Genomic DNA, 14,848 nt, shown 5'->3' on the forward strand with positions numbered 1-14,848 from the left:
CACATGGTTTTCGTGTTAGTGGTAATTTTTATATATGTCTTATCTCTTATCCGATCGTTTTCATACTTTGCCATATTGCTCATTTTGGTCATCAATATACGTTAATGTATCGTCTGCCATTACGTTGGAGATAAAATATCGTATACAACGCGTATTTAATATCGACATTATCGGGTTGGGTGACATTTAGTTCGTGTGGTTCCATCCCGTGTCTTCCAACCTGTTCGCCTTGATATGGCCATATCAGATTTTAATTGTTTAAACGCCTATAATTCACTCTATATTTTATAAAATTTGCTCTATAGGTTCTCGTTATCTCTAATATTTAAATATTTATAGTTTTAACTCTCATATGTATATATAAATTTCAAATTTGGCGTCTAGCTTCATGTAATGTTATACACGATATATATTGATTTTTGGCCAAATATGTCAGATCTGACATTTCACTGTATATCTCTTCAGTGAGATAAGTATTCAATAAGAAGTTATGTTGTATCTAATTGTTAATATGATTTACAATAAGCTTACATACATTTAGTTTTTTACAATAAGCTTACATACATACATCACATACAATTATTTTTAGTTATCAGCTGATTTTTTAATCATGTTTAATTAGAGCTAGTATGTCGGACACATACATATATACAAGCGATCGGAAAAGTGCAAGTGGTTCAAAATCAGCTATGAAATATTGCGCCACAAACACACAGTCATCGAGACTAATAAAAAGCTTGTTAAAAATCGAGGAACTTTTTATATCTGACTGGGTATATTATAATTATTTTCGGGATTACTCTGTATTCAATCGTCACGAGCGTGTAACCAAATTCTGGGACCATTGAAGCGAATCGCGAGCCCACTCAAACTTGTAGACGTGTTCTCCAAGGGAGTAAACGCAAAGGGAAGGGAACGTGGAGAAAGAACCTTTTCAATACGTGTGATAGCCATCCCCTCCCCCGCTATACTTTCAGTGTTTCTCAATATTTTTCAACCGGTGTATCTCCGGAATGTAATCTGCTTATCGAGAAACACCATCCGGACGATGTGGGTGGGTGAGATCTCACCCCATTTTCTCCTATCACCCCCCCCCCCCCACCCCCGATGTATCTCCGCGTCGTTTCCATTCCCACTTCTCGCCACAAATTATAGCGTTTCTGTAATGCGGTTGGCATTTGGGACGACGTGGGATGGACCTTTTCCCATAACGCGGCAGCTGGCCACTCCGGAAAAGTGGTGGAAAAACGCGCGTTCGGAAAACATCATATTTCCGAACGAAGGGCGAGCATGAGGTCCTTTGCGAGTATTTCAAACAAAACCCTATCGAAAAAAATATGTTGAACTAAAATTTCGAGAATTTCAAACATTTTACCGTGTAAAATTTAATATACATACATATGTACATTGTACATATTAATTGTAGGTAAAGTATACATATATATTTTTAACTTTCAATTTAATAAAAAAACAATAACAAATGGAAGTCCCATGATATGCCAAATACCTGTTTATTAAAATTATTTGTTAAAAACTCAAATTTGCGAAAAATAGGACAAGGTTGCCAATTTGTTGGAACCGTTTCAATGAAAATCAGATAAATTGGCAAACTCTGATACGAAACGATCGAGCTGGAGTCACATACTTATGACACATAGGTATGGCAAGCAGCACTGGGTCAGGGATTGAACCCATGAGCATTCAGTTGATACCATTGTACGCTATTATTAATTTATTACTGATTTATCTTTGAGATGATTTATTTATTTTTATTTTAAAGCAGCATGTACTATTGGTTAGCATATTATGCTTTGAAGCAGAGTCGTCACGGTCCTATTCCCACTAGTGACTGCTGTCCAGACCTTGGTTTATGACTCCAGGTCAATTTTTTCCAATCGGTGTTTATCAATTTTTATGATAGAAGCATTTATGCAATGCGAATTCATACAAACATCATTCACAGTGACATCTATGGAGATTTTTTATCCAGTATTTTAGAATAGAACCGTGACGACTCTGCTTGAAAGCATAATATGCTAACCAATAGTCCATGCTGCTTTAAAATAAAAATAAATAAATCATCTCAAAGATAAATCAGTAATAAATTAATAATAGCGTACAATGGTATCAACTGAATGCTCATGGGTTCAATCTCTGGCCCGGTGCTGCTTGCCATACCTTAAACATAAGTACGTGACTCCAGCTCGATCGTTTCGTATCAGAGTTTGCCAATTTATCTGATTTTCATTGAAACGGTTCCTATAAATTGGCAACCTTGTCCTATTTTTCGCAAATTTGAGTTTTTAACAAATAATTTTAATAAACAGGTATTTGGCATATCATTGGACTTCTATTTGTTATTGTTTTTTTATTGAATTGAAAGTTAAAAATATATATATACTTTACCTACAATTAATATGTGTGTTTTCGTAGAAAGAATGGATACATGCATTCAAATATAGTTGTTGTCAACAACAATAATTGTTGGAGTCAGATTCGGAAATTGAAACTGAAATAAAAATCAGGAATCGGAACTGAAATACGAATCGAGAACCTAAACTGAAATAGGAATCCAAAATCACTTTGTTATATTATTATACGCACAATATACCTATACATTACTGATAATAACTCGTGTTTTTAACCGGCTTCGCTCGGTATTTGTAATACAAACCGCCTAAACACGGCCAATCTAATAGTAAACATTTTATTAAATTTATTTGAACAGTTTTATTTAATTTAAATTCATTTGTTCGATGACGTCACGGATTTACGAACCAACAATAGTTACATACATATATACAAAGTTTCTTTCGAAATTATATATTAAATTATACATATTACGATCAGTAATATACACATATTAAAAATCAATTTAATTAAATGGTCAATTTATTTTGACAGTCGGTTTCCTATTTGGCAAATAAAATACCATTACGCAAAATGAAATGCATAGACATGTATATATGTATGCATTTACCTATATAATATTAGGTACACATCATAATGGCATACATATAAAATTTTCCCTTTATACAATATTTGATCAAAGTTCACGCTCAAAATAGCCCACACGTATACTCAGAACCGGTTAAAATCAAACGAATTTTTTTCGTACGTAGCTTTTTTTACGATAAAAATATTTTAACGCATTCATGAATGGCAAAGGCTTTATTGAAGTATACGTACAAAAAGAGAGACGACGAGGGAGAAAAAAAAAAAAAACACGTAAATGGCATGACCCGGGAAAGACCCGAGTTTACTTTGAACATCCACAACCGACGATAACCTTTTCCACAATGATTGATTAACGATAGGCTGAGGTTGTACAGCGTGTGATGTGCGTTTACACTATTTTTGTCGTCTTATTTATTATTATATTATATTGAAAAATAAAAATAATAAAAAAAAAAACAATTTAATCAACAAGCAGTGGCATCGCATCGAGTATTTTGTATATTTAGCACCCGAGCTTGGGGTGACTTTTTTTTCCTGTTGGTCATTTATTTCCCTCTCTGCGTATCCAGAAGCTATTTCCAATTTTGAAAACACGAATAAAAAGCGGACATAAATTTTTTCACGGGTCAGTACCAAAATAGACTTTTGTTCGATTAAACGCATATTCTTTGTATATATGTATGTACATATACAGAGGAGCATTCAAATAGCTTTCACAAAATATAAACAATAAAAATACAGCAAATTGAACTGTGCGTTTTATTTTTACAAGGTTTTTATTAGTTTCACTTCATCAATTGGTCTGACAAACTTCCTACACTCTTCTGATCGCTTTGAGACTTTTGCCATTCTGCGAGGTTTGGCCGCTGATAGACATTTCAATTGTATCGCTGATAGAGATTCCAAGTCGATGGTGGAATATAAACGTAATAAACATGTTTCAGAATCAAAAAAATTTGGAGAAGATGACAGCTCACAAGTTAGTAGCCTTGTTCGTTTGACTTTCCACCCTCCACTTGTTTTGTCAGCTTTTAATTATTTAAATGCCTATAACTTTATTATTTTATACAATTTGCATTATAGGCTTTCATTATTTCTCATATGTATATATTTTTTCTTCACTAATAGTTAAACATATTCTGTCTTTATTTTTTAACATATACATATGTACTCAAAAATTTGGCTAAATTTAGTTATTAATGGCGCAGACTCCGAATCCCACGGCACGAGAAACCAAAGTAGATTCCATTATTGATAGGCGTATGATTATGTCATTGTTAATTCGTATGATCTTATTATTTCAAGTTTCTCTTAAATTTATTGAAATATTTTATTTATATAGATGTATATACATATACCAAATACTAACATTGTAGTAGCAAACGATAAACTAGCAGCTTGCACTAGTGGTTACCATATTATGCTTTCGATCGGAGTGGTCACGGTTCGATTCCGACTAGAAGCTGTTGGCCAGACCTTGGTTTGTGACTCTGGATTGATCGTTTCTTTTCAGTTTGCCAATTTTTTCTGATTTTCATTGAAATGGCACCTGTAACTTGTCACATATCCAGCAGGTCAGCATTACACGCTAACCACAATTTAAAGTATTACACGCTAACCACTGATCTATGCTGCTGGCTTAATTTGGAAAACAACGTTTTCGACCACTATCAAACATATGTCAATACAAGGAGTAAAATATAGAGTGAAAAAAGAAAAAGTTATAGGCGTTTTAAACAATTAAAATCTGACATAGCGACATGGTGGCGAAAAGGGTAAAAAACGATTGGAACAGTGTGGACGAATGCAGCAATGTGGATAATATACGTCATCTAGAAAGATAATGGAGTATTTTCAAACGTGTCTATTACGATTATTTTTCACCATCGTAATGGCGGACTTGATTTCCACATAACCAGCAGCGTGGTCTAGTGGTGAATGTTGAATTATTTCGTACTTGATGTTACGAGTTCGATTCCCGCCAAGTCTCGCTGTTGGCCAGACCTTGGTTTGTCGAGATCGATCGTTTCTTATAAGACTTTGCAAATTTTTTTGATTTTCACTGAAACGATACCTGTAAAATTGGCGTTTCCTTCCCAATTTTCTGTTGCGAACCTTTAGTTATTGTTATATCTTAGGTTTCGCCACATTGCTCACCATAGATGTCTCTGTGGTTGTTTATCGAATATAAAAAATTCGTATTGTTACATGAAAGTTATTCATCGTTATTTATCGTATCAATACGATGTTTGTAATATCTGACCATAGATGTCAGATATTGTTTAGATTTACATGTATCTATGTAATAATTATGTGGACCAGGAAGACGCATTTGGGGTTTACCTGCTAAGCCTTCCTAGTATATTTGTATATATGTATGTAAAAATAAAAATAAAAAATATCGATGACCAAACCGAGCAAAATGGCAAAGTTTGAAAAACGATCGGAATAGTGTTGAAAAGATCCCAAATTTCGTCAGACGAAAAAATCGAAAGCGAAGTAAGAAGAGGCTAGTTATAAAAAATATCACCGAAAGTACTCCAGTGGGTGAGTTTTGGACTGTATCACCATATCATACATACATATATTAGGCGTGCTAGCGTTTAGCATATATTAGCGTCCGGGCGAATGTTCCGCTCGTGGAGACGCAACATCAAAAATGAAATCGAGCGACTTGTTGCTTGACAAATCGCTTGCTACGAAAAATTTCGACAAAAGCCATCCAACGTATTTAATTAGATAAATTTCAAACAAAAAAAAAATATATTCCCTTGCAAAATAATAAGTCAAAGCTATCGTTACGTAAAGTGTGGGGGTAAGGGAGTTGGGGAATTGCGCGAAATTCTCTTTTGAGCGAACTCGTCATCGCATTTCTGAACATCCTTCTGTCGTGAGCCCCTCCCCCTTTCCTCACCCACTCGTCGAAAGAGTATCAAGAGGCGTGGATTTGCGCTCCGGTGTTGCCAGGGCGAATAATCTCGCGGGCAATAGACGTCAATTACGGCCGAAAACACAATTTATTTACGACGGGGCAGAGCCGGGCTCTTGGAAGCGCGTTCGATTTTCTCATTTGAACCTCATTAATGAGCCCGTTCTCGTTTTTCGTCTAAAAGTAATAGCCTATGATTTGTTATCGTAATTTTCATCTATTAGTTTTGAGTGCTGAAGCTAATTTGAACTTACGCCTTTTCTTCGTTTTGTTTTCTTTTGTGAACGTTCTTAATTGAAGTCTACAGAATTACTTCGTTTCAAATTCAAACCTGTTAATATCTTTGCTATGTAACGAAGTTCCATTAACTACTTGAATTAACAAGCGTTCGACTACATAGTCAATTTAAAAGTTCTTTTGAATAAAGTTTTAGCAACAAATAGTCAAATAAAAAAAAAAATACTGACAGTTTAATATAAATAAACTGTTAGCTTAGGAAATAAAATATCATTTTTTTTATTATTTAGTATTATAATTGACTCTATATTGATTAGCAATTGCAAAAGAGTTCGTTTATCTTACAATCTTTTTACAATCTTAAAGATCTCTGTACTTTAAACTTTTGCTTTATTATGTTTGTCCAATTATTTCGATATATTCATGTTTCTTTCATCAGTCGACCATTACAATCCTATTAAATGTACATGAAATTACATCCTGATGAAAATTTCTCTCATCTCTCTTTACACAAAGAAAGTTTATGTACATACATACGTTATATGATAAAGTTTCTGCTTCTCAGATTCTGTTTTTGAATATTCCATATATTCGCTTTAGATATCATCCCCCACAATTTTATTTTCTACTTCATATCCTATATAACTTCTATATTTAACAAAATATAAGTAGACTATATTAAACCTTATATTCTACGTAATTTTATTCGTTTTTCAATCGGTACACTTTCTTGAAAGACGAAACTTAACGACGACAGTCTTTGATCAATTTAGCTCTATTTTAATTTTAATATTTCTAATCAACTCTTCATTTCAACAACCCTAGTCAACTCGGTATATTTTCATGTCACAATATTAAATGTTTGTCAATTTAAAATTGAAAAAAGTCTTTAAATAAAATTAATCGTTTTCGGATAATAGGAATTTATTAATCTAGTTCTCGGCTGAGAAGACTCATTTAAGGACTTAAACGAGGAGATTGATTTCTACGAACACTCATTGTATATTTGTTAATTTTATTGTTAAAACTGGCTCAAGGGTTTCGGTAAAAAATTGAGGGTCTACTGTATTTTGGGCCAAGAAATCCTTTGACATTTTTGATTCTGGGAAAATGAATTTAGAACCTTGATTTTTACATACGCACTAATCAGGCTTCTACTCAGCTTTGTGACCGCCCTGGGAAAAAAATATTATTGCCGCCCTTTTATATGTATATATTATAAAACATGATGTTTTGACAGGAAATTTTTATAGGTATTTTTAAAAAATTTAAACCTTTTTTAAAATAAAAAGAAAAAATCAGAAAGATAAAGATATCAGAAAAAATATATTTACGATACCTTTTATATATTTACAATACATACCTTACCTTTATACAATACTAGTGTATTAGGATATTAAGTTATTAAAAAAAAAGTGTGTCGGTCCTACATCTGTACGCGAACGAATTTTTTTCAAATACTTTTTAAATATATTTAATTGCTTAATATGAAAAAAAGGTAAATAATACCTACCTATACAAAATATATATAAATAATACAAAACACCAATGGAAAAAAAAAATTCAATATATGCCGGTAAATGCGCAGAGACTTTTGCCTAGAGGAAACATTGGTAGCAAACAGTTTTTTCTTTTGTTATTATATTCGTACGTTCTGTTGGCATACATATGTATGACGCACATACATATGTATGTCGAATCGAAACGACTATTATAGTACGGCGAGCGTTATCTTACACAGACAGACACACAGAATAGCGATATTGTATTATATATATATATATATATATATATATATATATATATATATATATATATATATATATATATATATATACATATATAAATTTCCCTCTAGCTTTATTATGGACGGCCCCTTTATTTTCACTCCCCGTTTCAGAAAAATGACACAAGAACATTTTTACGATTTAAAATCTGTAACGAAACGTTGACACTTCTTTCCGGCGAACTTCCATTGAGCATTCGGAAATAATCATAAAGGACACAATGTTCTGAGAGGCAATAATAAACTTTATTTTCCATCTAGCGGCTCCATTGTCTTTATTACGAGCTCGTAAACGGGGAACTCGGAACCTTTTATTGTTATTCGATATGTGTGCATATATGTTTTTATTGAGTACTTGTGGACCGGCAATATGCATGTATATATACATAGGTACATTAGTTAATAGGGCGCTGATAAATCCGCATCAGCAACGGCGTGCGTGTGAAAATACAAGTACTATGGAGAGTGTTCCAAAGTTTTAGCCCAGAGAAATGTAATAATAATAGAAGGGCCCTTACGAATAAATAATTGTTGTCAATATTACGCGGTACGTCTTTATAAATATGCTACAACGCAACGCGCGAAATACAATCGGATCAATTTACTTATAAAAATTTATTTTGTGTTTTTAAATGCATTGTGCAATTTTTACCGATGATTGCCCATCTTGCGAGTAATATGAACAAACAGAGAAGTTTTTATCGGATATACGCCGAACACCAAGCATCAAATACGACTGATGCTAAAATTATTTAGGATTTTCTGTTGACAATCGTCACTTGACAACACAATATGACGCCTAAAGCCACTTCCATTAATATAACATTTCTCTGTTTCAGCCACATAAAATCAAGGCACTCTAACGTGCGTTAAAACAGTTTTAATTTCAAAAAGTAATAAAAAGAAAGGTGGTCATCTGTATTGACCGTGAGTGTTTATTCGCCAGTTGCAAAAATGGGCCGCGAGATGGCAAGCGTGCGCTTCCTTAACGTTTCTTTTTCAGTCCACACTGGAGCAGCCCGACGCCCGACGTCGCGACGTAAAGAGTTTACACTTCAAAAACTGTCAAAACAAGCGCGTTTTGAAGTATTTCCGCTTACGGAAAATGGAGACCGCACCTTCAGTCGGTTTGGATTTTTATGGGAGACGCGCATTTGCGAAATTTGGCGTTTCACGACCGATCGTAAATATCGCCAAAAAGCCGATAGAACATTTTGCCTGGCCCCGAAGCGATATTTTTCGCGGTCTAAATGCCTCGACGCTGTAAAAGTTTCGGTTTCGCTACGTAAAAAAGTCCACGTGAATTTTACGTTTCGTACTGTTATTGTGGCTCTTTGCGAAATGTGACTGTTGCAAATTGAAATCGTACCAATGTACGGGGAAAGCTTTTGATATTTGCATTCTCAATATTGTATAAATTACTTCACGAAAAGCAGACCCGATTTTGTAATCAACTTAATTATTTGAATTTAATCTATCATACTCTCTGTCGAGACAGTCTTCTATTATAAAGTTGAAACTTCTTCAACTCTTATATTTCAAATCAATTTCATATTGTTCGCGAACATAACCAGCTTTACTCTAATCAAGAGTGCTAATATTTTCAGAGAAATAACCATTTTTAATATAAAATTATTTTCTGATTAAGCTTGCGAACCTTCGATTATAATTTCACCACATATTTACAAATAACTTTTCTTTGTAAAGAAACCATGCCATGCCGTACATAATTACTTTTATATTGAAGAAAATCGTATTATAATAGGATTAGCTAATTTGCAGTTATGACTTCATGACCTCAACATATAGATATTATCCTATTATTATAGGAGGGGGAAACACAGGCGTAACCTCCCCTAAACGTAAAAAAAAAAGAAATGAGTTTTTCATAATATTGTAGCGTATGCTAAAAGGAGCCGCCGTTAAGTGCAATCGGATTAGGCCAAGGCGCATCCCTGACACTGTGCAACCGTTATAATTGGTTTCAAGGATTATCTCCAGGCTTAAGTGCAAGTCGGCTAAACAATGAGAGACTCCCGAATGCACTTAGCGGCGATAGCGGCACTCGGTCGCATTTCCGTGGAGTTCTTGGAACTGACAACGCCAAAGCGTGGGACTGCTCATCCGAGTACGTGACTAAATAATGGGAAAGTAGCCGGACGTCGAAGAGGCCTTGAGCGACCTGTCCTTTATAAGGAGGTACTTAGACCATATCAAGACATTCTGGACGGAACACTGCCAGTGTGTGTATCTCCTTAATCACCAATAAATGCCGTGAAACGACTTGGGCTTTTTACTTGGATCCTTCACCCACCTCTACGCAACAATATTATTTTTATCTCAAGAATTTGCAAAAAATTAAGCTTAGTGTATATAAATATAAAATACATATTCTTCGGAACATTTAAAATAAATATTTATCGAGTAAATTCTATTATATTCTATAAAAGCCGAATAATCTATTCATTAATTAGATTAATCGGCTTTTCATTATTTTTTCTTTCGACTTTTTTAAGCAAATTATCAAATTAATTGATCATACTATTTAAAAATAAAAAAATAAATACTCACATTACGTATTATCAAAAACAAGTTCAGGCTTTCATACTTTTTTATGTGTCTATTTATACTTTAAAGTTATTCAATTTATATTTGCTGAAAGGCATGATTATTCTAAATTACAATATATGACTAAATAAAAATATTTTAAGTAGTAAGGGGGTTACGAAAGCATCGGCTGAAACGCTAGATGTCATCACGTCGATCCGACAGACGGTTTAATATACATAATTTTTAAATGATTTCTCTAATGATTCAATTCCTTAACATCACGTAGGAAAGTTTTGCCTCGTTTATTGATACCCAATCAAAGCGGTCGCATCGGAAGTGTGGAGGTAGTTCAAAATCAGCTCCAAAATTTCGACCGGTAAAAAATGTCACCTAACTAACCAAGTAAAACTAATAAGAAGCTTGTAAAAATAAAAAAAATAAAAATTTAAGTATAGATACCGAATTTGATATTCCAAATTATATTTTGAGGATTGACTGTAAATGAATTCATACTAATTTAATTCATACTGAAATACGATATCGTTGTATCAAACTAAATAAATTTTCCATACAAAGGGAAAAACAATGTTCGTAATATTAATTACCTTTGTCCTCCAGCGATTTCTTTGAGAGCTGCAGCCCTGGCGGCCAATTCTTCAGCGGCCCTTTGTTGCTGAAGTTCTCTTGCTCTCTCGGTTCTGATCAGTTCTTTCAGATGTTGGAAACTGAAACGCAACAAGCGAACGAGTGATTAAAAACGAGATGAAAACAATAACAAGCTACAATCCGATTGGAACGAATCCAACACGACGATAGTCTTAATGAAGTCTTCGTATCACATCATTAAGTTGGAAATACCACTATAAAGACATCATATACATATGTACGTCTTACTATTTTTAAGCATCTTGATGATTAAATTACATATGTATTTACAGAAAAAGTATTTGAATCATAAATGATTCAAAGAGTAAACGTAGCTGGATTTATGTCAATGTCTGACTTATATTGGAATATTTTTGAGATATGCAGGTCTGTCTTAGTACCAATATTTGAATAGGATTATTTAAAAAAATAGATCTGATGAAAAAAGTTTTTGAACGGTATTTACACTTTAATCTAAAAAGATAATCGAATACATGTTTTGACTTGTATTAAAAATGTAATTTTAGATCAGTAAGTAAATCGCTAAGAGTATTTTCTATGGATTGAAGTGCAATGATTTGGTGTATTAGATTTATATACATACATACATATATTCGGATTATGATGAGAAAAGTTATTATTTTTTTTAGAAATTGTACCGCAGAAATATATCTTCATTTTTTTACAATATTTTTTACTTTACTCTGTTAGTTCAGAGAAAACTCTGTTAGTTCAGAGAAATTCTATAATAATAGAAGTGGCTTTGGGCTTCGTATTGTTGTAAAGTGGCTAAAGTATGTGGACATTTCATAATAATTTGCCCGGCAGTCGTATTTCAAGCTTGGTGCTCGACGTATGTATGTACATACATATGTACATATGTCCGATTGTTTGTTAATTTTACTCGCAAGATGGGCAAGTGCATCGTTAAAAATTGCACAATGCATTCAAAAACACACAATAAACAACATGGGATACAATTTTATAAGTAAATTAATCATTTAAGCAACACATTATTCAATTAACATCGTAGTTTGACAGTTTTTATTTTAAGTGTCATGGCGACTGCATGCATTCTACATACAATTTCAGGGGTGGCAAAACAATCTGTGACTGCTAAGTGTAGTGCGTGATTGTGACAAAGTTGATTAATTATATTTAAATACTTTCCAAATTTTTTCACAATCGATCCACCATCATTGGTTGATGCAATAACATCATTATTTACATCTGCATATGTATGTATGTATATCGAATTCAATTAATTTCTGTTCCACTAACATTTTGATGTTTTCTGCGCTTTTATATTCACCAATCCCAATACGCAGCATTCAATCGACGAATATATGTACTTGCACACACATAATGTTAAATACTTTGCATACATTTAAAATACATTTGTGTATACGAATATGATATAAATTTACTTGTATTGTAAGGTCGAGCAATATAGCTTGTTTATGAAATCTTTTAAAAAAAATAACTTTTTTGCAAAATATATATACGAATAATATTCGAATAGTTGATGAAATATTCGAATAACGAATGACTGAAAAATCAGACGAATAATTCGAATACTCGAATAGTCGAATATTCGATTGGGATCCCTAGTTCATATGTACATTCGTCTCTTATATTGTACATTAGTTCGCAGTGTGCTCGAGTTTGGCTCCATTATATGGTCTCCCTATCAACTTCGTTACTCTCTAATGTTGGAACGAGTCCAAAGGAAATTCCTTAGATTTTTATATCTGAAAACATTTGGATTTTATCCATATCTGTTCCCTAGTGCCTTTGTCTTGGGATCTTTGGGTTTCAACTCCCTGGCAAAGAGAAGAGATTTATTTCTTGGGAAACATTTCGTAAAATTACTTAGAGGAGAGATTCACAATCCCGCTATCCTGGAGAAACTAAAAATCATAGAGTTTTAAGAAAACATGATATATTTTTGCCAATTAGGGCTAAATCAAACGTGCTCATGAACTCCCCCCTCTCGAGAGCTGTTCGACTCCTTAACTTACTGGCACATTACTTGGACCTCTTCGATGCCAGTTATGTTGAGTTGGTGGAACACATCCTAAATAGCACGATATAAATTTTTCAATTTTATTTCTTTGTTTTTATTTTGTGTACATATTTCTTACTTGATTTTTATTATTTTTTTATGATGTTTTTTTTTATAATTTTTGTTATTTGTATTATAATCACATTGACGCTTTGGGGCAACCTGTCAAGTCTCTGTGGTATTGATTTTTTTTTAAATAAAATAAAAATAAAATATGTATACGAAGCTGTCACTTGGCGCAAAGTGTTGGAGAGAAATGTTTAAAAGCGTCCACACACCTCATTGGAAGACCAATGGAGGTTGCCATCATCAAGAATAACGGTATCGATAAGAATATATTAAGGATCAAGACTCTTTGCTCCCGGGCAAGCCTACTATGACATAAGCAGAGTGAAATTACTAAATGTACTGAACGTTGGAGAATTAGATTGCTCTAAATTATGTGACAAAACACATTTTTTGTTTTATTTAATAATAATAATTATCTGGATTGATGTGCTTGCTTTTTCATTTGATATGTCGTAGTATCAAGCGAAGCAATTTGACAAATTGAGTCAAAATTCTATCCCATAAAGTCTGCATTACTCCGCCTTACATATACATATATTGTGATGAAACCGCCTAAAACGCACATCGCAGACTGTCTTTGAACTTGGAATGATCAAAAGGATGAAGTTATTTGATCGCAATTCCGGCCGCTGCGGGTTAAGTTAAACATAATTAATTTCAACGATGGAAAAAGTTTCGGTGCGGTAAAAAAGTTAATAATAATAATCCGAACGAGAATATGCGCAATTAATTTGTCCACGATGGAGAATTTTGTTGTTTGATTTTGTGTTCATTAAAGTAGAAGGGAGAACGAATTTTCGAAGGTTGCTTTGTAACAAAGGAATTTCGAGCGCTTGAAAACAAAGAAAATCACGCTTTGCTTATACACACGCACACACACTCGTGTGTTAAATGCGTAGGATAATTCCTTAGGGCTCAGGGACAAATTCCTTAGAAAGGAGGCCTTATTATTTTGAGTGAGAAAGGAGCGTGCGTAATGGCACTAAACGGTAATTATTTGCGGTTACATTAACGGGTGTGTAGGCGTGCGTGTGTGGTTATTTTAATATACATAGGTATATTGTTAGCTCTTTTTGATGATATTATTATATAATACTTCAGAGAAATACGTAGTATGTAACGTAATATAAACAAACGACGTACAAATAGATGTATGTATGTAGTTTTGGTTAAAATATTTGAGCCTGTGTCAGACGATCTTATTTTGGAAGCTGATATGTCACTCATTATTCATATGGGTTTGAGATTATCTTGTGTTTATTTTTAAACATCAAAAGGTTTTGTTTTCTGTGAAGGATTTTCCAAATTTTTAAGACTTTTACAACTTGTATTTATACATACATATGTATCAAACATAACACAAGCTAGGATATAAAGAAGGAGCTCATAGCACAGAACAAATTTTCAAAAACAAAAAAATGCTTGACTTTTTGTACTAATGAATATTTTACTAACAAGAAAAGTAATTCATACAAAGTTTCAAATATTAGAATAGTTATTTTCCAATGAATAAGCAATAGAGCTGGATTGACAGCGAATGAAAATTTCATCGGGTGTACTGTAAATAAAAACTACCTGTATCTACATATAAATAATATGAAACAGCAAT

The sequence above is a fragment of the Arctopsyche grandis genome, chromosome 12, assembly GCF_051622035.1.
Source record: "Arctopsyche grandis isolate Sample6627 chromosome 12, ASM5162203v2, whole genome shotgun sequence".
NCBI classification, from domain to species: Eukaryota; Metazoa; Arthropoda; class Insecta; order Trichoptera; family Hydropsychidae; genus Arctopsyche; species Arctopsyche grandis.